The 20,988-nt window shown below is 40.1% G+C and overlaps 1 protein-coding gene across 11 annotated transcripts in view; it reads left to right on the top strand.

Moving 5' to 3' along the window:
- Positions 1-20,988, top strand: part of PLAG1 (PLAG1 zinc finger) — a 59,725-nt gene that overhangs the window by 30,952 nt on the left and 7,785 nt on the right. For 9 of the 11 annotated variants that reach the window (XM_073331125.1, XM_073331114.1, XM_073331115.1 and 6 more), the window contains one exon: positions 19,125-19,224. The gene's annotated coding sequence lies outside the window, so the exon portion shown is untranslated. Of the gene's footprint in view, positions 1-4,488; positions 4,991-11,984; positions 12,059-19,124; positions 19,225-20,988 lie in introns of those variants that run through there. The other 2 variants (XM_073331123.1, XM_073331124.1) reach the window with 2 other exon arrangements.

The following is a 20,988-nucleotide window of genomic DNA, read 5'->3' on the forward strand; positions in this document are numbered from 1 at the left end:
AATTATAAGAAACTGAAAATAGGTCGTACAGTGGGAAGTGCCAGGCAACCTTAATAAGCTTAAATAGAATGGGTTAATATTTCTGAGCCTGTGGCAGGTGGAATCAATATTACTGAGTGAAATCCTGTGTAAGACAGGAAAGAATTATTGTCCTGCTTTTAGTCAAGGTTTGTTAACAACCCATTTTGTTAGGGCTTATCAGTCTGCTTAGGAGCCAAATGAAGTACAGTGCATTTCACACCACTGTTCATTATTGGATTGATTAAAGACTGGGTTTCTTATAATAGGAAATTTTTAAAAATCAAAACCATTTTCTTTGAATTTTGGGACCTAACATGGTTTGATAATATTGGTGTCTGAGATGGCCACATGTTGAATCCCTTTGCCATCCATTTCATGCACCTCAGGCTGGCTACTGTTAGTCCACTTCACTTGGGAAGACTGCCAACTACCCATTCCCATCTCCTGCAGCCCTAATATGTGTGGAGACCACCAGTGGAGTGCATTCTTCTCATCACACCCACTGGCATGAGAAAAGCTTCCAATGACAGTCGTCCACACCCCTGCAGAGCACCTTCACTTTTTCACTATCACAAAGCTTGTGAGGAGGTTACCAGCAGATTTCTTCCCAATATGGCACATCAGTTTGCATGAGGATGCTGTTAGTGGATTGCTTCCATTTGGTAGTGAAATGTCCAGTGAGATCAAGGTGTTAAATGAACCATTCTGAGTGTTGCATTTGACACCGTGTCCCTTTCATTTTAGAAGCATAAGGTTAAAATGTTAATATATTGATTCTCAAAGGTGTATTAAGATAGATAAAAGTTTTCAGTTGATGTTCATTTCAAATGATGTTTCTTCAGAAAAACTGTCTGCAGCCTATCGGCACAGATAGGACATAAAACATTTTCCAGGCATAACTAAATTACATATTCTCAGTGTAAAAAATCTTTCATTGCTTAAGTCAGGAATTGTGTCTTTTGGCTGTAAAGCTTCAGTTTTATTTCCAGCTTTAGGCTAATTTTAAAAACAATAGTACTGGTTTTTTTTTAAATTATCATGCAAAAATGTTTGTCTTGAATCAGAGACAATGCAAATAGATTTGTAATTATGGATAAAGGCTCTGTTCTACAACAAAGTGGGTCTTTACAAGATTTTTGTGGTAGGTAACTTCTTTGTTAACCTTTGGGTTTTTTAACTAAAAATATTTCTTTTTCAGATTGTTCATTATGCCTTTTCTCGTGTTGGATATTGTTTGAGTGTTATAAATAAGCAGTTCTAAATGTCTTAATTTCTGAATTTTTTGTATTTATTTCAGTGAGACTTTGTCAGTTTGAGAAAGATGGGTTCTGATTAGCAGATTACCATCATCAGGCTGAGACTTTAGTAACGTTTAGCCTCGAGGTGTTTATTTTTGAGAACTTAGCTTTTTTGTATTTAGAGTCCTAAGCATCTGTTGATTATGGAGTATAATTTTACTTGGTTGATGTCATAACTATGAATATGATAAACTAGAAAGTTTGAAAAATATTTTTCTTTTAAGTAGATAGAAAAGATAGGGAGTATTAGGTGGTGGTTTTCAGGATCAGTGAAGTTCAGGAATTATAACTGGTGAGCTCCCTGACTCCCTTTTCTGCTATCATGTTTTTTGTGAATGGAGAAAGTGCTGGCTTTTTAACAATGTGCTGTCCCTGGTTCTTGCCTAGGAGCTCCGTCTCTTCTATCACTCTGGTTACTAGATATTTGACCAACTCCAAACATCACCCATCCCTTTGGCTCCTGGAAGGAGCAAGGACCTTTCTCTCTTTTTCTCCACTTGTTGTACACTTCTAGCTGCTATAGGGAATTCTTCCTCTTCCCCAGCCTCTGTTTTTGGGTCTTCTTACTCTGCGAATAACTCTAGTACATCTGCTGTGGTTTGCAGAAGCAACATGAAATTGAAGTGACTGATAGTTTCACTAACACCTAGGCTTTCTGTAACAGCTGTGAAACTGACCAGAGTTGTTAATTTCATTCCGTTGCTGCTACTTGGCTAGACTTTGAGCAGCAGTAAAGGCACTGACCTAATTTGTCTGCAGACTGAAGAAGATACTACTGCATCTTTTTACATTTGGTTCATGTTTGGGAAAGTTTTCTTCAACTAGTTATCATTTTTTTTTAAATGAAAGCGTAATGCCTTTGAGAATTCCCTTTATTGAGATCCATGCTCTGTAGTTGCCTGCCTTTGGTGTAGAAGCTTGGAAGTTTTTGGTCCTTTCTTACAGCCTTAGGAGCAGCAAGCTGGAACCGAGAACTGTCCATTGCTTTATCTCTTAGGCATCTCTTAGGTTTTCTAGGCTTGGCATTTGATGTAGGTGGTTTGTGGTTTTGTTGTTTTTTATTTTAGACAACATACACTTTTTGTGCGGATATGGACTTAGTTTGGCCCTGTTGGTTAGCTCTCAGCAGCTGGGATGTCCACTGCTAAGATCAGTGCATCATATGAAGCTATAATGTTGGTGACGGTGAACTAATCCAGTGCTTGATCTGTTGTGGTGAGGGATATAATAGCTATAGGTCAGGGATCTCAAACTCAATTTGCCTTAGGGCCAGTGCCAGTCCTCAAATCCTCCCATCAGGCCAATAATGTCACTGAAGATGGTGTTCACACCATCTCCCAGCCCGTTTTGTTTCCCACCCTTTTCCCTCACTTCCTTGGCTTCATGACGCCACAGCTGACTCTGCCCAGTGACTAGTGACGCTGCCTCCATGGCTGACTCTGCCCAGCAACTAATGATGGTACCTCTGTCCCTCTCTCCCAGCCAATGGGAGCTGTGCGGGGCGGCGCCTGCAGCAGGCACCATGGCTGCATGGGTCTCTCCTCTGCCGGCAACAGGAGGGATAGGGAACTGCTTGCAGGGAGCTGAGCTGCCTGAGGTGAATGACACGTTGCCAAGTACAACCCCTGGGAGTGTCCCAGGAGCAGCAGGATGGAGCAACATTGTGGGGAGGGGCACGTGAATCTCTCCTGCCCGCTCCCCTCCCACCCCCACTTTGGCTGGCAACCTCGAGGGCCGGATGAAAAAACTTTTTAAAAGTTTCCGCAGGCTGCAGTGGAGAGGTTCTCTGGCCGCAGATGGCCCGTGGCCCGGGACTTTGAGACCCCTGCTATAGGTTCTTACAACTCCCCAAATATAGGTGTCTCAAAAGCCCTTGTTTGAGGAAACTTTAAAGACTCCTTCATTCCAGTCCAGTGCTAAGCCCTTGATGTGATCAACATAAAGGGATTCTGAAGAGTCTAAGGGTAGGTTTACACTTAAAATGCTGCTTAAAACGCAGTACAGCTGCAGCACTTCAATGAAGATGCTGTTATGCCAGCGGGAGAGGTTCTCCCATCGGCATACTTTAATCCACCTCCCCGAGAGGCCGTAGCTATGTTGATGGGAGACGCCCTCCCGTCAACAGGGCGCTGTTTACCCCAGGGGTTAGATTGGTATAACTGCATTGTTCAGAGGTGTGGATTTTTCACACTCCTGAGAGACGTCGTTATACCGATGTAAGTTTGTAGTGTAGATGTGGCCTGAGTCCTAGTTGGCTAGCTGTAGTGCTGATTGGCGAAGTCAGTGCAAAGGGATTTCTTGATGTCTAGGTAGCAGTTGAGGTGGAAAGGTGAGTTGATGATGAGCAGCTTCGTGCTGAAGTCCAATACTGGTGATCAGGAGGTCTGTACTGAGGCTGCCTCAGCATGGACTTTTGCACTGAGAGCTATAACATAGGATGTAGAATCAGCCTCTTTGGCTTTGTTGCCATTCTGAGAACAGGGGATCCAGTGATCATCTGTGCCATATCTGTCAGTGCTGGATTGTTCCACAGCATAAAAAAACGCAAACCAATCCATTAGTGTGGGAGATGTCACGGTATTGCTCTCCTTGGCCTCAACCATTCTTGAGGCCTAGGTGTCAGCCTTCAGTATTGGCTTCTTTGGCATTGGTATTTCCTTCTGGTCTTGTCCCAGAGACGGTGGAGCAACACTCTCCTTAATATACTGTATCTGGCTCTTATCTTCCTCATCTTCTGTTACTCTGAACAGGGAACCTTCTGCAGTCCAAACTTTGACTGTGGACCGTCTTCTGAAGGAAGACTAGATTTTGTGTCAAGAACGGCCTGGGTGATAGACACTGAAGATCTTTCTAGGGCAGTGGTTCCCCAACTTGTTCTGCCGCTTATGCAGGGAAAGCCCCTGGCGGGCCGGGCCAGTTTGTTTACATGCCACGTCCGCAGATTTGGCCAATTGCAGCTCCCAGTGGCCGCAATTCGCTGCTCCAGGTCAGTGGAAGCAGCTGCCAGTACGTCCCTCAGCCTGCGCCACTTCCAGCAGCTTCCTATTGGCCTGGAGCAGTGAACTGCAGCCACTGAGTGCCGCAATCGGCCGAACCTGCGGACATGGCAGATAAACAGACTGGCCCAGCCCTCCAGGGGCTTTCCCTGCACAAGTGGCAGAACAAGTTTGGGAACCACTGTTCTAGGGTCCTTTACTACCTGGAGATGCCAGGTGTAGCTTATGCCTCCTGACTTGCTCTCTCTGGTCAGGATGATGGTCTGTATTCTGGCCTTGCAACAGACCCACGTAACTGCCTAGCAATCTTCTGACCCGGGGGTGGAGGGGTCTCTGTTTTTCATCTCCCTTATCAACAGGGAATGCTGTCCATACTGGTCAATGTGAGCACAATAATCCTGAGGTCAAAAGCTAAGACAATGGCCTCCTGAGAAATCACAAAAGAGACTTCAGCCAGTTTCTTATCACTGAAAGAGGTGCCTTCCACCAGATGTCTTTCCAGGTGTTTTTTCTTCCCTAGGCTCTGATCAGATTTATGGGATTCTGAAGATGAGAGTGGTGCAATGCAAGAGACTTCGGAGGGTTCACCACCTTTACCATCCAGGATGAGGTGTAACTTCTCCACCTGAGGCTATCAGAAGCTTCCAGAAGGAGATCTTGGGACAGCTTTCAAAGGTGCTTGATCTAGAGTCTCACAGTAACCTAGGACAATTTAGGCAGGTGGCCATTCCAAATAACGGAAGCATCTTAGAACCTGCAGAGTATTTTTGGCTAAATTTTGCTGAAGTCATATCTACTTCCAAGAGGACAGACCTTATCTACTCTATCCCTGAGTGGAGCTTTGAATATGCCATTCACATCCTATACTTGGATCCCCGGTTGTGCCTGGTGCATCAGTTTGCCATGAACTTTCATTGGCATCCCTGCCTCTTAAGAACAGATATGCCATATACTTTGATTTTCTGGGATGGAAAAAAGGCTTGATTTGTTCTATTTCTCTCCTCATGTAGCTAATTAGCAGGGGTAATTGGCCAAATATAACTTATTGCCCTGGGATAAATTTTTGTAATTGGTGGAGCACCTTTCTAAAGAGGCCAGGAGAGAGGCAATGACTAAAGTTGCTGAAGGCTGATAAGTCACAAAATATGCACTGTAAGGGCTTTACAATGTGTTGGATGCAGCTCCTAGATTTTTAGTGACCGCTACTATAACCATGGGACTATATTTGTGACTGATGGGTTCTGGGGTCCCATTTAAGAGAGAGGCCTCTCTGAAGGACCTTCCATTTGAGGGCCCATATGTACAATGAGAAGACAAACCATTCAGAAAGGCAACCTTGAGATCGTCAGACCTGTTTCTTTTCCTTCTATAAACACTGAACTTTCTATTCCATTTCCTTCTGATAACAAGAATGAGGAGTACTTGTGGCACCTTAGAGACTAACAAATTTATTTGGGCATAAGCTTTTGTGGGCTAAAACCCACTTCATCGGATGCATGCAGTGGAAAATACAGTAGGAAGATATATATATATACACAGAGAACATGAAAAAATGGATGTTGCCATACCAACTATAATGAGACTAATCAATTAAGATGGGCTAGTATCAGCAGGAGAAAGAAACCTTTTGTAGTGATAATCAGGGTGGCCCATTTCCAACAGTTGACAAAAAGGTGCGAGTAACAGTAGGGGAAAAATTAGCATGGGGAAATAGTTTTACTTTATAATGACCCATCCACTCCCACTCTTTATTCAAGCCTAATTTCATAGAATCATAGAATCATAGAATATCAGGGTTGGAAGGGACCCCAGAAGGTCATCCAGTCCAACCCCCTGCTCAAAGCAGGACCAATTCCCAGTTAAATCATCCCAGCCAGGGCTTTGTCAAGCCTGACCTTAAAAACCTCTAAGGAAGGAGATTCTACCACCTCCCTAGGTAACGCATTCCAGTGTTTCACCACCCTCTTAGTGAAAAAGTTTTTCCTAATATCCAATCTAAACCTCCCCCACTGCAACTTGAGACCATTACTCCTCGTTCTGTCATCTGCTACCATTGAGAACAGTCTAGAGCCATCCTCTTTGGAACCCCCTTTCAGGTAGTTGAAAGCAGCTATCAAATCCCCCCTCATTCTTCTCTTCTGCAGGCTAAACAATCCCAGCTCCCTCAGCCTCTCCTCATAACTCATGTGTTCCAGTCCCCTAATCATTTTTGTTGCCCTTCGCTGGACTCTCTCCAATTTATCCACATCCTTCTTGAAGTGTGGGGCCCAAAACTGGACACAGTACTCCAGATGAGGCCTCACCAATGTCGAATAGAGGGGAACGATCACGTCCCTCGATCTGCTCGCTATGCCCCTACTTATACATCCCAAAATGCCATTGGCCTTCTTGGCAACAAGGGCACACTGCTGACTCATATCCAGCTTCTCGTCCACTGTCACCCCTAGGTCCTTTTCTGCAGAACTGCTGCCTAGCCATTCGGTCCCTAGTCTGTAGCTGTGCATTGGGTTCTTCCGTCCTAAGTGCAGGACCCTGCACTTATCCTTATTGAACCTCATCAGATTCCTTTTGGCCCAATCTTCCAATTGGTCTAGGTCCTTCTGTATCCTATCCCTCCCCTCCAGCGTATCTACCACTCCTCCCAGTTTAGTATCATCCGCAAATTTGCTGAGAGTGCAATCCACACCATCCTCCAGATCATTTATGAAGATATTGAATAAAACCAGCCCCAGGACCGACCCTTGGGGCACTCCACTTGATACCGGCTGCCAACTAGACATGGAGCCATTGATCACTACCCGTTGAGCCCGACAATTTAGCCAGCTTTCTACCCACCTTATAGTGCATTCATCCAGCCCATACTTCCTTAACTTGCTGACAAGAATACTATGGGAGACCGTGTCAAAAGCTTTGCTAAAGTCAAGAAACAATACATCCACTGCTTTCCCTTCATCCACAGAACCAGTAATCTCATCATAAAAGGCGATTAGATTAGTCAGGCATGACCTTCCCTTGGTGAATCCATGCTGGCTGTTCCTGATCACTTTCCTCTCATGCAAGTGCTTCAGGATTGATTCTTTGAGGACCTGCTCCATGATTTTTCCAGGGACTGAGGTGAGGCTGACTGGCCTGTAGTTCCCAGGATCTTCCTTCTTCCCTTTTTTAAAGATTGGCACGACATTAGCCTTTTTCCAGTCATCCGGGACTTCCCCGGTTCGCCACGAGTTTTCAAAGATAATGGCCAGTGGCTCTGCAATCACAGCCGCCAATTCCTTCAGCACTCTCGGATGCAACTCGTCCGGCCCCATGGACTTGTGCACGTCCATCTTTTCTAAATAGTCCCTAACCGCCTCTATCTCCACAGAGGGCTGGCCATCTCTTCCGCATTTTGTGATGCCCAGCGCAGCAGTCTGGGAGCTGACCTTGTTAGTGAAAACAGAGGCAAAAAAAGCATTGAGTACATTAGCTTTTTCCACATCCTCTGTCACTAGGTTGCCTCCCTCATTCAGTAAGGGGCCCACACATTCCTTGGCTTTCTTCTTGTTGCCAACATACCTGAAGAAACCCTTCTTGTTACTCTTGACATCTCTGGCTAGCTGCAGCTCCAGGTGCGATTTGGCCCTCCTGATAACATTCCTACATGCCCGAGCAATATTTTTATACTCTTCCCTGGTCATATGTCCAACCTTCCACTTCTTGTAAGCTTCTTTTTTATGTTTAAGATCCGCTAGGATTTCACCATTAAGCCAAGTTGGTCGCCTGCCATATTTACTATTCTTTCGACTCATCGGGATGGTTTGTCCCTGTAACCTCAACAGGGATTCCTTGAAATACAGCCAGCTCTCCTGGACTCCTTTCCCCTTCAAGTTAGTCCCCCAGGGGATCCCGGCCATCCGTTCCCTGAGGGAGTCCAGTTTGCAAATTAATTCCAATTCTGCAGTTTTTCGTTGGAGTCTGTTTCTGAAGTTTTTTTGTTGGAGTATTTTGACTTTTAGGTCTGTAATTGAGTGACCAGAGAGGTTGAAGTGTTCTCCGACTGGTTTTTGAATGTTATAATTCTTGACGTCTGATTTGTGTCCATTTATTCTTTTGCATAGAGACTGACCGGTTTGGCCAATGTACATGGCAGAGGGGCATTGCTGGCACATGATGGCATATATCACATTGGTGATGTGCAGGTGAAAAAGGCTCTGATGGTGTGGCTGATGTGATTAGGTCCTATGATGGTGTCCCTTGAATAGATATGTAGACAGAGTTGGCAACAGGCTTTGTTGCAACGTTGTCTCTGCCTCTCTTTTGCATGCAGCCCTTTATAAGATAGTTTTTTTCCACAATAGTTATGGATGTTTGGTGTGGTAATTGGTTGTGTTCGTGAAAGGAACTTAACTGGATTAAAGATTGGTATCTGTAGGGGACAGAATTAAGTTTGCAATGTGTGGTCTGTAACGTGTGTATGATAGTTGTTGTAATGGTACCGTATCTATGGTTGAAGGAGAAGAGGGCATGTACTTCTAGGCTTAAATTTTTTCTTTGATTCAGAACAAAAGTATTTTGTATTAATTTTCTAGGTGGTTTTAATAGCTAGGTAGACCTGTGTGGGGCAGAAATGCAGTGCTGATGGAGAATATTTTATCCAGAAATCTGTGTATTCTTCTGTCATTGCTTGTTTCTGGACCTCTTCTATTTCTGATGTTTCTTTTTGAGATGGAGTAACCGTAACTGGATAGTATTACAAGCAAGGCTGCATTTATAGATTTCTGTATAGACTCATTTTGTTCACAGTCTTCGTACCTTTTAACATTAATTGTTCTTCTAGCTGCCACTGAATATTGAGCATATGTTTTAACTGAGCTGTCCACAATGGCACCCTGGAGTTTTTTCCTCTGACTGGCTAAAGTTAATACAGAACTCCTCAATGGGTATGAGAATAGTTCAGATTATTTCTTTCCTTGCATTTTATCAACACTGAATTTCATCTGCCATCTTGCCACCTATTCAGTTAATTTTGTTAAGTCCCTCTGCATTTCTTCACAGTATTCTCTAATCTTAATCAATTTTATTATCTACAAAAACATTATCACTTTATTATGTATTGTCCCACAGTTGTCCACTCAGGAATTTCTTATGCCTTTCTTTCCTGGTACTGGTCACTGTTGGCCAGGATATGGGTCTAAGTGGACCACTAGTCTAATTCAGTTTGCCATTTCCTATATTCATTTCATTACAGTTGCTTAAAAAAGGCTGCATTCTTGATAGTTCTCACATAAGCATGAAGAGTGTGCATGATCCAAGCTCTCATGCCCTCCCCTTTACCCCCCACCCCCCGACTGTTCCATAAGGATAAGATGGTTCTGTGCAACTCCAAGTGTTTTTAGTAAGTAATTTATCTATATTTTCACCAATCTTCATTCAGTTTTGGAAGAAGGTAGTTTGCATTGTTCAGATGCTAGAAGAGTTCTCAGTTATTCCTTGGACAGGAGTAAGTCTTCTGTAAAACATGTGCGTTGTTCATAGCCTACAGGGATACATCTAGAGGGCAGAGAGTTTCCACTGAAAGATTAAATAGATGAGATTATGTATACATCTTTGTTGTCATCTGGCAGGTATCCCAGTGCCTGAGGTCTTAAAACATATTCAACTATATCCAAGGCAGATTCAACTGTATGTCTCAAAAGAGACTCCAGGGAGATACGAGGCTGCTACTTGGAGTTCCATGCATACATTTACATGGTATTACTCCATCAATTTGGCTTGTAGATATATGACCCAGGAATTCAGACTGGTGTTTCATCTAGTCCAGCATCCTGTCTTGATAGTGGCCAGTCCCAGATGCTTCAGAGGAAGATACAAGAAACCCTACAATAGGCTGTTACAGGATTACCTTCCCAAGGGAAAGTTCCCTCCCTACCCGCATTTATTTGGTTTATGCCCTGAAGCATGACAGTTTATTGCCCTTCTGAAAAACTTGTTTTTAAAACAATCCTTGCTGTTATAATTCTGGAGAGTCTAGTTATCTATGTAAATGTCCAATCTTTTTTTAATCCTGCTAAGCTTTTGATCTTAATGATATCTTGTGGTAATAAAACTCACAGGCTAATTTTGTTTCGTGTGAACAAGTTTTTATTTTAAATTTGCTGAATTTAAATTTCATTGAGTGACTCTTCGGTTTTGGCATGAGAGAGGGTGATGTGAGTACCCTCTCTGTACCATTAATTATTTTGTAAACTATTACCATGTCTCCTAGCTAATATAAACAGTCCCAATCTTTTCAGTTTCTTAACATGAACGTTTTTCCATGCATCACCTCATTCTCATTGCTTGGCTTTCAGTCTCTATTTCTGCTAGAGCCTGTTGGAGATAGGGTGACTATAAATGCACACTGTATTTCAGGTGAAGGCACACCTTTGATTTATATAAAAGCGTTAAAATTTCAGTGTTCATCGCAGTGTTATAAAAGCTAATAGCAAAATAAACCAAACCAAAACAAATAGTAGTGGATATACACGTGGATTCTAGCATTGGAAATAGGCTTTTGCAACTCAAGATTGGGGGATATTGCATTGACTCGCCATTAAAGTGGTGGGAAACTTTGAGGTGGGTACCGATGCCATGGCTACTGATGAACAGTGAAGATTTTGTAATAGCTGAAATAGGTAGCAGTGTCACATTAGGAGCCCATGGTTCCTGGTTCAGGCTTCAGCAGGAATGGATTCCTAACAAGGATGCAGACTGGATGCAACCCCTCAGGAAAGGGCAGGGAGCCAGCATCTACTGTGTGCCATGCAGCACATCTTAGTGATGGCTCCCTGTGCTCAATCATGGAGGGATTTAGGAAGTGGGGTTGTGGCAGGAACTAGTGGATCTGTTAATATATGTGGATTCCTCCACCAGCCCCCTTCCCAACTTGGTGGAACAGAGGAAGCACAGCAGGGAGTTGTGGCTACTATAGCCCTCAGTCTGCAACAGTAGTCATGAAGTGGATCCAAAAGTCTGGGAGTGATTCTACTTCCTTCACCTCCTACATACCTTTTCCATAGCACAATTCGTTTATTCAGGTTGCATGCTGGGATGAAGGCTTTTCTCAAAGAAAGAAATGCTGCATGAAAAATATCCCTCATTTGTCTTTTTTTAAACTCACATTTGTTTTTTCTTCTGAATACAGCAGTGCAGTATCTTAAGTATTCCCACGCACATCAGATGCACTAGGGCAACTGGTAGCTTGTGCTTTGTTTCTTCACAAACTTCAAAATGGGTGTACAGGTGATATAACTAGCAGCTAAAGAGGATGGTGGTTGCTTGAAAATAGGGATGGTGGTTTCCTTATGTGTTTGACTGAATTGAGCCAAAATTTGACTGTGTTCTGAGTTGTTTCAAGTCCAGAAAGGCTTGCTGATACCAGCTTTGTGGTTTGTTCACCTTTTAAAAGGCAGTTTTTGCATGCAACAGAAACCTGATCCTCTTTACAAACCCCACCTTTTTTATCCCCATTCAAACCACGAAAGTTTAATAGAAAAAATAATTAAACTATTAATTGAATATTACTTGAGATTTAAAGCAACAAAAGCCATGAGAACTCTTTCAGAATGGGGGGCGGGGGAGATGGAGGGGGGGGTTTGTCCTAAGTGTGCTGCATCTTTAGTTATGCTCTCCTAAGGCTTCTGTATTTTAGCTCATAGGGTCACTTGATATACTCAGCCAGCATCAGAGCTCCAGCAGTAGTAGCAATGGCCATCTTGAATAAATGTAAGTGAACAATTTTCTTTAATATAAATCATCAATTTTCTATAAAGTTATTTCCTTTTCGGGTAGAATAGCAGGTTCTTGGAGAGTGGAGTGTTTTTAGGACATTTGCTGCTGCATAGCAACTGAAAAACTTAGGCACGCACGCACCCTTTCTACCCCAGTGTTCTACCGGGAATAGCTTCAGTGAGAAAACAAATTTAAATACAAGGCTAGAATAGGTTATTCTCCAAATCCTGCCCCAGTTTGCACCCCATGCAGTCATAGGCCATGTCTGCACTATGGGGGCACAGCTTCGGCGCCATAGCTATGCTGCCATAGTCCCACAGGGTTTATGCAGACTACAGCAATGGAAGGGGTTTTTCGCTTGCTGTAGAAACTCCATTTTCCAAAGTTCCAGTAGCTAGATCAGCAGAACCATTCTTCCATCAGCCTAGCTGTGTCTACACCAGGCTGTGTGTTGGCATACCTACCACACTCCAGGGTGTGGATTTTTCACACCTCTGCACATTGTAGCTACGTCAGCGTAAGTTTTAAGTGTACACCAAGCCTTAGTGAAGTCAGAGAGGTACTCAGTTGCCATCTGACATAGGGCAGAACTGGGCCCTTAGTACACTTTTTTTACTGTTTGTATTTATATGTATCATGTACATTCAATACATGTGATGTAAAACTAATTTCTGTTTGATAGCGTTATTTTGGTCACTTGTGAGTTGTACAGTTGTCCCAAATCTATGGGAACTTTTTCTGTAGCAATCTGTCTAACCCTCCCATGTAGGGCATTGTACTGTGCTTGCCCTGTTCAATACTACTAGTTAGCATTTATATTAAATAGCTCATTACATAGCTAATCCTCACAATGTCCCTGTTAGGCAGGAAGATAAATATTATCCCCATTTTACAGCTGGAGAAATTGAGACAGAAAGATGACGTGACTTGCCCACATGGTGAATCATAGGCAGAGTTGCAATTAGAATTCAAGACTTTCTCATTCCAAGTCCCATGCTTGATTTTTCAGACCATGCTACTTAAAAACTGGCCCTGCCTTTTGGCATCCTGCTAGCTTTTCCAGCACAGCCAATTCCTTTGTGCTGCCTGCATAGCAGACTTTCAAAGTGAAACTGCTAAACTCGTTGGTATGTTCTACTTTTCAGCACATGGTATGAATGCAGCTCAAATGAACAGAGAGAAGTGATGTGACTGGGAGCTGCATTTTCCATGCAATTCCAACTCTGGGTGCCTCTAGAACAGACGTGTCAGTTGTGCTAAATTATTTAATAAAAACAAAACAAAGAAAAAAAACACAACACTGTTGCCATATGCCATAAAGTGTATGAATGAAAGATTAGCATGAATTCATCAATTTCATTTTCACTTTCTACCAATGGACTAGAACCTGACAACTAAAATGTCAGTTGACTTTACTGATTACTGAAAGCATTCAGCACCAGGTCAGGAGTATAGAATCCCCTTCACAAGAAGTGAAAATGTATTACTAACCTATTATACCACTTTGCCTTGCTCTGCAACCTAATTATAATTGTTAAACAGTAAACTTCAAAGATACAGTTACATAAAACTTCTTTTGAAATTAATAGCTTATGGCTATTAGAATCTGAAGAGATTTTGAGAAGATTGTATTACACTTTGTGCAAGATAAATGGAAAATGATATTACCAATTGCATAAATGAATTTGATTCTGATATTACTACTGTGCACTCTGGTTATGTTAATTCATGCATGTACAAAATTCATCATTGCCTATCATTTGTTCTGTATGTAAAGTGACATTTTCCTACCTGTAAATAACATTTTGCTACTGCAGTAGCTAAGAGTTTCTTTGCCTTTGTTAGAGAATTTCACCATATTAAACATGAATTTGTGCAAATTATTTTTATTTTGAGCTTGAAATATAAAAATCTACCTGTATACAGGCTTTAGGCACATTGACAGTAGTTCAGTTTACAGCTCTAAAATTGTTTTCACCATGGTCTGCAGAGTTCTCAGAAAAGCATCCATGTGGTGCCAGAGAAATCCTAGAAACAAAAAAACAAAATCACACAACACGCTGCAGGGATCAGATTGGTTTACCCTAATCAACTCATTTTTTTAAATTCCGTATATAATTTGGGCTATCTAGTAACCCAAACTGAGCTCTGAAGATTTCAAATTATCTAGGTCCATTTTAAACATTGAAAGCACACACAGAGATTTCAATATTATGGCTTTTTAAATAATAACATATTAGATCATGGTAAAGTTTGGTAAGTTCGTTTCTTACATGTCCACAAACTAACTAAGATATACATAGCAAAATGTTTCTGTTCTTTGTGTTCAGAAAAGGTGATGTACACCATTGTGCTAGTATTCATAGTTATGTTGCTATAACATAGTGTAAAAATGAGTTATTTTCTAATATGCAGAAAATGGTGCTCTGTAGTTTAACAAGCTTAATATCTTTTTTTTAAACTTGCCAATACTTTTATGGCTAGGATAGAAGAAAACTTTAAGATTTTGGAGGCAAAGAAGCCCATGCAAATAAGTCCTTTCTTATATATTGGCTGATGTACCACAGCAGTATTGTGCTTTTTCTCCCAAATGCTTGCTTAACTACTAGTTGTAAGATTATTTCTGTTCTAACTTTGGAAGCCCAAGCTACATGTTACCAATGCTGTGGACAAAAAACATTCTACTTGACACTTTTAATCCTGCTTTTTCTTAGCTTAGAGAGGTGCTTTCTTGCTACTTGTGTTTGTCACTAGCTTGAAAGAGACCCAGCTCCTATTCTTTCTAAATTTTGTGCACTTCAACCTATTTCTGTCTACTGTGAATCTCTATCTTGCCAAGTAATAAAGGCTTAAATTCTGTAGTTATGAATTAATGAAATCCTAAAATCCCTGTGTTTTTTGTACTTTCTCTGACTTTATATTATACCAACACCAGCACAACCATAATTATGCGTCCAGTAATGTGCTTGCTAACATGCTCTCGCTCCTTCCTGATACAATTCTAGAATGATTTTCTCTGTTTTACTTTGATACCTATGTTTATCTATTCCCTAACTGGAAGAGGAACATGTTATCTATTAAGTAGTTTGCCGGAGGCATAAATTTGATCTCTCGCTATCTACAGGTCATTCTCCTGTTTTTGTTTCTTAGGATCATTGAATATATTTTCATTTTTCTCTCAGATCTTTTCATTGCTCTACAATGAATTTCATAAACCACTCACCTCCCCATGTGCTTGGATTTTGTTTTCTTTTCTCCAACCCATATGTATGTTGCCATTTTACCGCAGTTTCACCTATCTTTTTTTTTAAACTAGTATTTAATCCACAAAAGCAGGGTTCTTTTGTATTGTAGTTTATAGCATATCTAGGAATCCCGACATTCAAGTAAAATATGTCAACCTCTTTAACGGTTCCTTTTGTTCCTCAAACCATTAAAAATATTTCAAATATGGCTTGTCTCTATAATTCCATTATTTGTATCATTAATTACATCCTTATGCCTCTGATTAATGTTTGCTGGATCTTTCCCCTGCTGAAGTCTAGTTTACAAACTGATAGTTCCTTTCATCTCCTTTAGATCCCTTCATAAATTCAGGAGACCTAACTCTCACTAATTATATTAAAATAAATACATATTTTTAAAAAGTGGTGAAACTAATTATTTGTTGTAACATAATTGAAATTCCTATGGAAGTAAAAATTTTAGGCAGCAAGCCCTACTGAGGAATCTTGTCTGTTTCTTCAGCCAGATAATTCAGTTGTCTTGGGCTAGATTTTTGGAGTTCAAGTCATTTAAAAATGTTTTTAAAATGCAGTTAGTTTTCAAATTAACAGTTACCTGTAAAGGGCAAACAGAGATTTGTACCCCTTTTTTTTTATATATACAAATATTAGAAATTCAAGTCTTGTCTGCCTGAGAAGATTCTCTGGGATAATTGGAGAACTAGTAGAATTATAGCATCACAGTGCCAAGGAAGTAAAATCTGATAAATTTGAGAAAAGTTAATTTTATTATCGGTTTTTTGTTTAACACCCCGAGAAAGCCCTTACTTCAACGTGTCTCTGCAACTATTCATATTTAGCATAATTGTTCTTCTCCATCAACTTGCCTGTGATCTAGAATCAAAGCTTTCATGATAAAGAGATTGCACTATGGTACTTGAATGAGGCGAATTGAAAAATACTATTTCTTTTGTTATTTTTACAGTGCAAATATTTGTAATAAAAATAATATAAAGTGAGTACTCTACTCTTTGTATTCTGTGTTGTAATTGAAATCAATATATTTGAAAATGTAGAAAAATATCCAAAATATTTAATAAATTTCAATTGGTATTCTATTGTTTAACAGTGCGATTAAAACTGAGATTAAACGCGATCAAGTTTTTTGAGTTAATCACATGAGTTAACTGCAATTAATCTACAGCCCTAGTTTAAAAATATTCCTCTTGTTGGAGGAACATTGTCTTGTTCTTGTTCTTTAGAGAGTGGGTAAATAAGCGCAGCTGACTTATACCATTCACTAATTTAAATACATCGGTCATGTCCTCATTTATTAATCATAGAATCTTAGGGTTGGAAGGGACCTCAGGAGGTCATCTAGTCCAACCCCCTGCTCAAAGCAGGACCAAGCCCCAATTTTTGCCCCAAATCCCTAAATGGCCCCCTTGAGGATTGAACTCACAACCCTGGATTTAACAGGCCAACACTCAAACCACTGAGCTATCCCAGTTATAGTTTTCTCACTTTCTCCTGGGGTGGTAGTCCTTCCAATGCCTCTGATAATTTTTGTCTATCCTTGTCCATTATCTGAACCCTATCTATTTCTGCTGGGACTCTTTTAGATGGGTAACCAGAATTGAGCACAATATTTAAGGTGAGGGTGTACCAACAACTTTCATAAGAGTATTGTATTTTCTCTGTAAATCTATGCAATTATATCTGCTTTTATCTTCAGACAGCTTGAAACAATAGCTCTGATAGCAGGGAGCTGTCCCGTTCACTTCAGTGAGGAAGCTATCTTAAATGTTATCTATTTCACTGCTGATCATTTTAATAGAAATATCCATTTAATGTACTCTCTTCCTGATTGGTGGTTAGTATCAGATGCTGAGACAGGGTAGAGTAGTACTAAAGTTAGAGTAGCTGGTTTTAAAGGTCTTCATGGATTGGAAATGAGGAATTTAAATCCTGTTCCCCACGTTTAAAGTTACCTATGCCTGAAAAAGTGGGAAAGAAGATCTGTATTCCCTCCCTAGTACTGAAAGTTTCAGCTGCCCTTTTCAGGACCAAAATGCTTCTTCCGCCTCCCTGGGTATGAAAAGCCTCCAATACTCCTTTCCAGGTGTCAGCAACCTTCCAGTCTTCCCCCAAGTACTTTTTAATGCAGTTATGCATTTTCCATACAAAAATCTGCAGCACAGTGGAAGTTGGGGTTGTGTGAAGCTGAATTGGATACCAAAATAAAGAACACTATACTGGAGTGGACAAGGTAGTAAAGAGGGAGAAGGTTTGGTATGAGACACTGCTACATAATTCTGGGGTTCCTGTCACAGAATTTTCAGGGCCAGTGTGCCACAGAAAACATGGGGCTTTATACCTACGTAACTGAAATAGATGGAGAGATTCAAACCTCGTCCTTACAGTTAGGGACTGAGTACGCTTGTAATAAGTCATCATTCAGGAAGCCTTGCAGTAAGAAACGGGAAGAGAGATTTGATGTTTATAAGGAAAAAACTAGGGCTGTCGATTAATCTCAGTTAATTCATGCAATTAACTAAAAAAATTAATCTCAATTAAAAAAATTAAGCTCGCTGTTAAACAATAGAATACCAATAGAAATTTATTAAATATTTTTGAATGTTTTTCTACATTTTCAAATATATCTATTTCAATCCTCTGGAATGGAAGCATCAAGGGGCATGAATCTTTAGCGCATCTGGCATGTAAATATCTTGCGACGCCGGCTACAACAGTGCCATGCAAATGCCTGTTCTCACTTTCAGGTGACATTGTAAAAAGAAGCAGGCAACATTATCTTCTGCAAATGTAAACAAACTTGTTTGATTGTCTGAACAAGAAGTAGAAATGATTGGACTTGTAGGTGCTAAAGTTTTACGTTGTTTTATTTTTGAATGCAGGTTTTTTGGTACATAATTCTACATTTGTAAGTTCAGCTTTCATGATAAAGAGAGTGCACTACAATACTTGTATTAGATGAATTGAAAAATACTATTTCTTTTGTTTTTTACAGTGCAAATATTTGTAATAAAAATAAAAATAAAGTGAGCACTGTACACTTTATATTCTGTGCTGTAATTGAAATAAATATCTTTGAAAATGTAGAAAACATCCAAAATATTTAATAGAATTGTATTCTATTATTGTTTAACAGTGCATTTAATTGCACATTTAATCGCCATTAACTTTTTTTAATCACTTGACATCCCTAGGAAAAAAATTTCATGGATTATTTATATACACCATAAAGAAGCAAAAAAGAGGAATGAGTTAATTTTTTTTCCCCTTTGCAGATCAACTTCTAAGCAGATGATATTCCCTGTATAATTTAAGCAGGATCAAAGAGTTATGTTCTTGCAATGTTGGGCCCATTCAGAAGTCCTTTCTTGGATAGTTGGTTTTGTTTTGTTTTTTTTAAAGATTAGTACTGTGTGAGGACTTTAAGGCTGGGCCCAATATTTGAGGGATTTATTTAATTTCCAAATCATTCATACATAGTCGTTTTTTTACTTTTTAGAGAAATCCTTTGCTGATATGTAACCTTTTCTTTTTATGTGTTACTACCAAATGCAGAACTAACTGAAGTTCTATAAGTGGACTAACGTAAGTTTTAGTCATTAATTGATACTTCTTATGCAATAAATCCATTCAGTTTTAATCCGCATTAGATCATTCTATACCTGGGCTATTTCTCTACCTCTTTAATTTTCCCTTCCTGTACCACCTGCTCCCCTTTCATCCCTCTTCCCTCCCCTCAACCTTTCTGAATATTTTGATTTCACTAAAGTCTAGTTCATTCTTTCTTCCTTGTTTTTCAGACCAGCAAAAATGGGAAGTACTGGATTCTGGTTTCCTCCAAGAAGAGTCAGCGGAACTGGTTAAGACCAAAATCTGAGGACTTTACTGGGCTACCATCAGGTGTGCATTAAAACAAAGGCTACTATAATTCATTTTTAAGTATGCACTTCTTTTAAAATGGTATAAAATGTATGATGTATGTAGTGCAGTAGATTTTTATAGTGTATATCATCATTCATCCTACAGTTGTGAAAGCACCAATGAGAGTGAGAATTTTAAGTGATATGTTGAGTCACAAACAGGCGTTTTTACTCATATAAAATTCGTTCAGCTGGTCTTCAGAAAATGTAATATTTGAACATCAGTGTTTTTAAGCTTTGTCTTCATTGCTCAGTCTATACATCCACAAGTGAAAAGTGGAATTTTTTTTTATATTGAAAAATAATTCTGAAGTTCTTCATTAACTATTGAAAATATCCTAGGAATAGCAATCAGACCAACATTTTTAAACGAATCACTATCATAATTATAGGGTCAAATCCACTCTTAATTTGTTTTAACAATGCACATTTGAGTACGTTTTTGGGCACAAGGAATTCAAAATCATCTTAATTCATTTGGATCATAGGGAAACTAAACATTATTAACTCTGCTTAATAGGCTTGATCCTTTTCAGCATTCTGTGTTTTATTTTTGATACAGAGATTAGAAAACTGGAGGCTTTGAAGAGGGGGAGAAATATAGTACATGTAGAAGATCAGTGACTTGAATTGCAGTGAAGTTAGTTTAATTTTATTTCTCAAATTCTGATTAAAAGAGACTTTGGTAAATCTTTTTGTCCACAAATTTAACTTAACTTTAAAGTTGCTGGGCCAGATCCTCCTCTCATATCAGTATAAATCAGAAATAACTCAGTTAAGTCATGGAAAAATTGGTCTGGGCTTTTACCCTTATGTAAGTAAAGAAGAATTTGGCCTCAGGTTTCCAATTGACTGATTCATTTTATCACTTGATAGGGGAGGAGGGTTGAAACTAAGCTGCTTCTTTGATGACCTATGTACATTCGCACTTAGGAATTGGTTCCCAATGCTCCCATCTCATGAGTGTGAATGTATGGAGGCAACTCTTGAAGAATCACCATTCCTGAAGAAACCTCTCTTCCATCACTGGTTAACTTAAAAAAAATGCTGTAGTTAACCACTGATACAGCTTTATAATAAACTTTCAGTCTGATGGTTTAAGGTTGCAGTGTTGCTAATCCTTCAAATTAAAAAAGCATAACAGCAAAAATATCATGAGATTTAAAAAATAGAATAATATCATCTTGGTCTGTCAATTCATGTTTTTACCCTTTAAGAGAAGAGGCATATGCAGACACACTCAGTGCATTTTTGGTTTAAAATTCAATCTGAAGTGTACATAAAATGAACACACATTTTAAGGATGACCCTTTCTCTCTTTTCCTCCTGACCAACAGGAGAGAGACTTTCCTTCACACTCTCTCCAGCTCTAAGTGGTATGTCTTGGACACTTTTGCAAGGTCCTTCTGCTTTTCTCTTCAAGCTGAAGCCCCATTTCACTTGGGGATTGTTCTCAAGTCCCTTTTCCGAGCAATGTTTGCTACCTCACTGTGCCCTAAACAGAAGCCCAGCGGCAATGGGGAGGAGAGGACAGCTGATCCAGGGGACAGGCTGCCTTGGAAGTTAGCTATCCTTCCTTCACTGCCAGCTAGGGACAGTTCATTTTGTTCACTAGGGGAGGTGGCATTAGCTGGGAGCAGCTGTTGCCTGGTGCTCTTTGCCTGACTCCTGGCTGCTCTTCCCCACCTGTCCCAACAGCTGCTTCTTTTAAGCTACAAGCATGCAGAAGCACACAGCAGGGAGC

The sequence above is a fragment of the Lepidochelys kempii genome, chromosome 2, assembly GCF_965140265.1.
Source record: "Lepidochelys kempii isolate rLepKem1 chromosome 2, rLepKem1.hap2, whole genome shotgun sequence".
In the NCBI taxonomy this organism is placed as follows: domain Eukaryota; kingdom Metazoa; phylum Chordata; order Testudines; family Cheloniidae; genus Lepidochelys; species Lepidochelys kempii.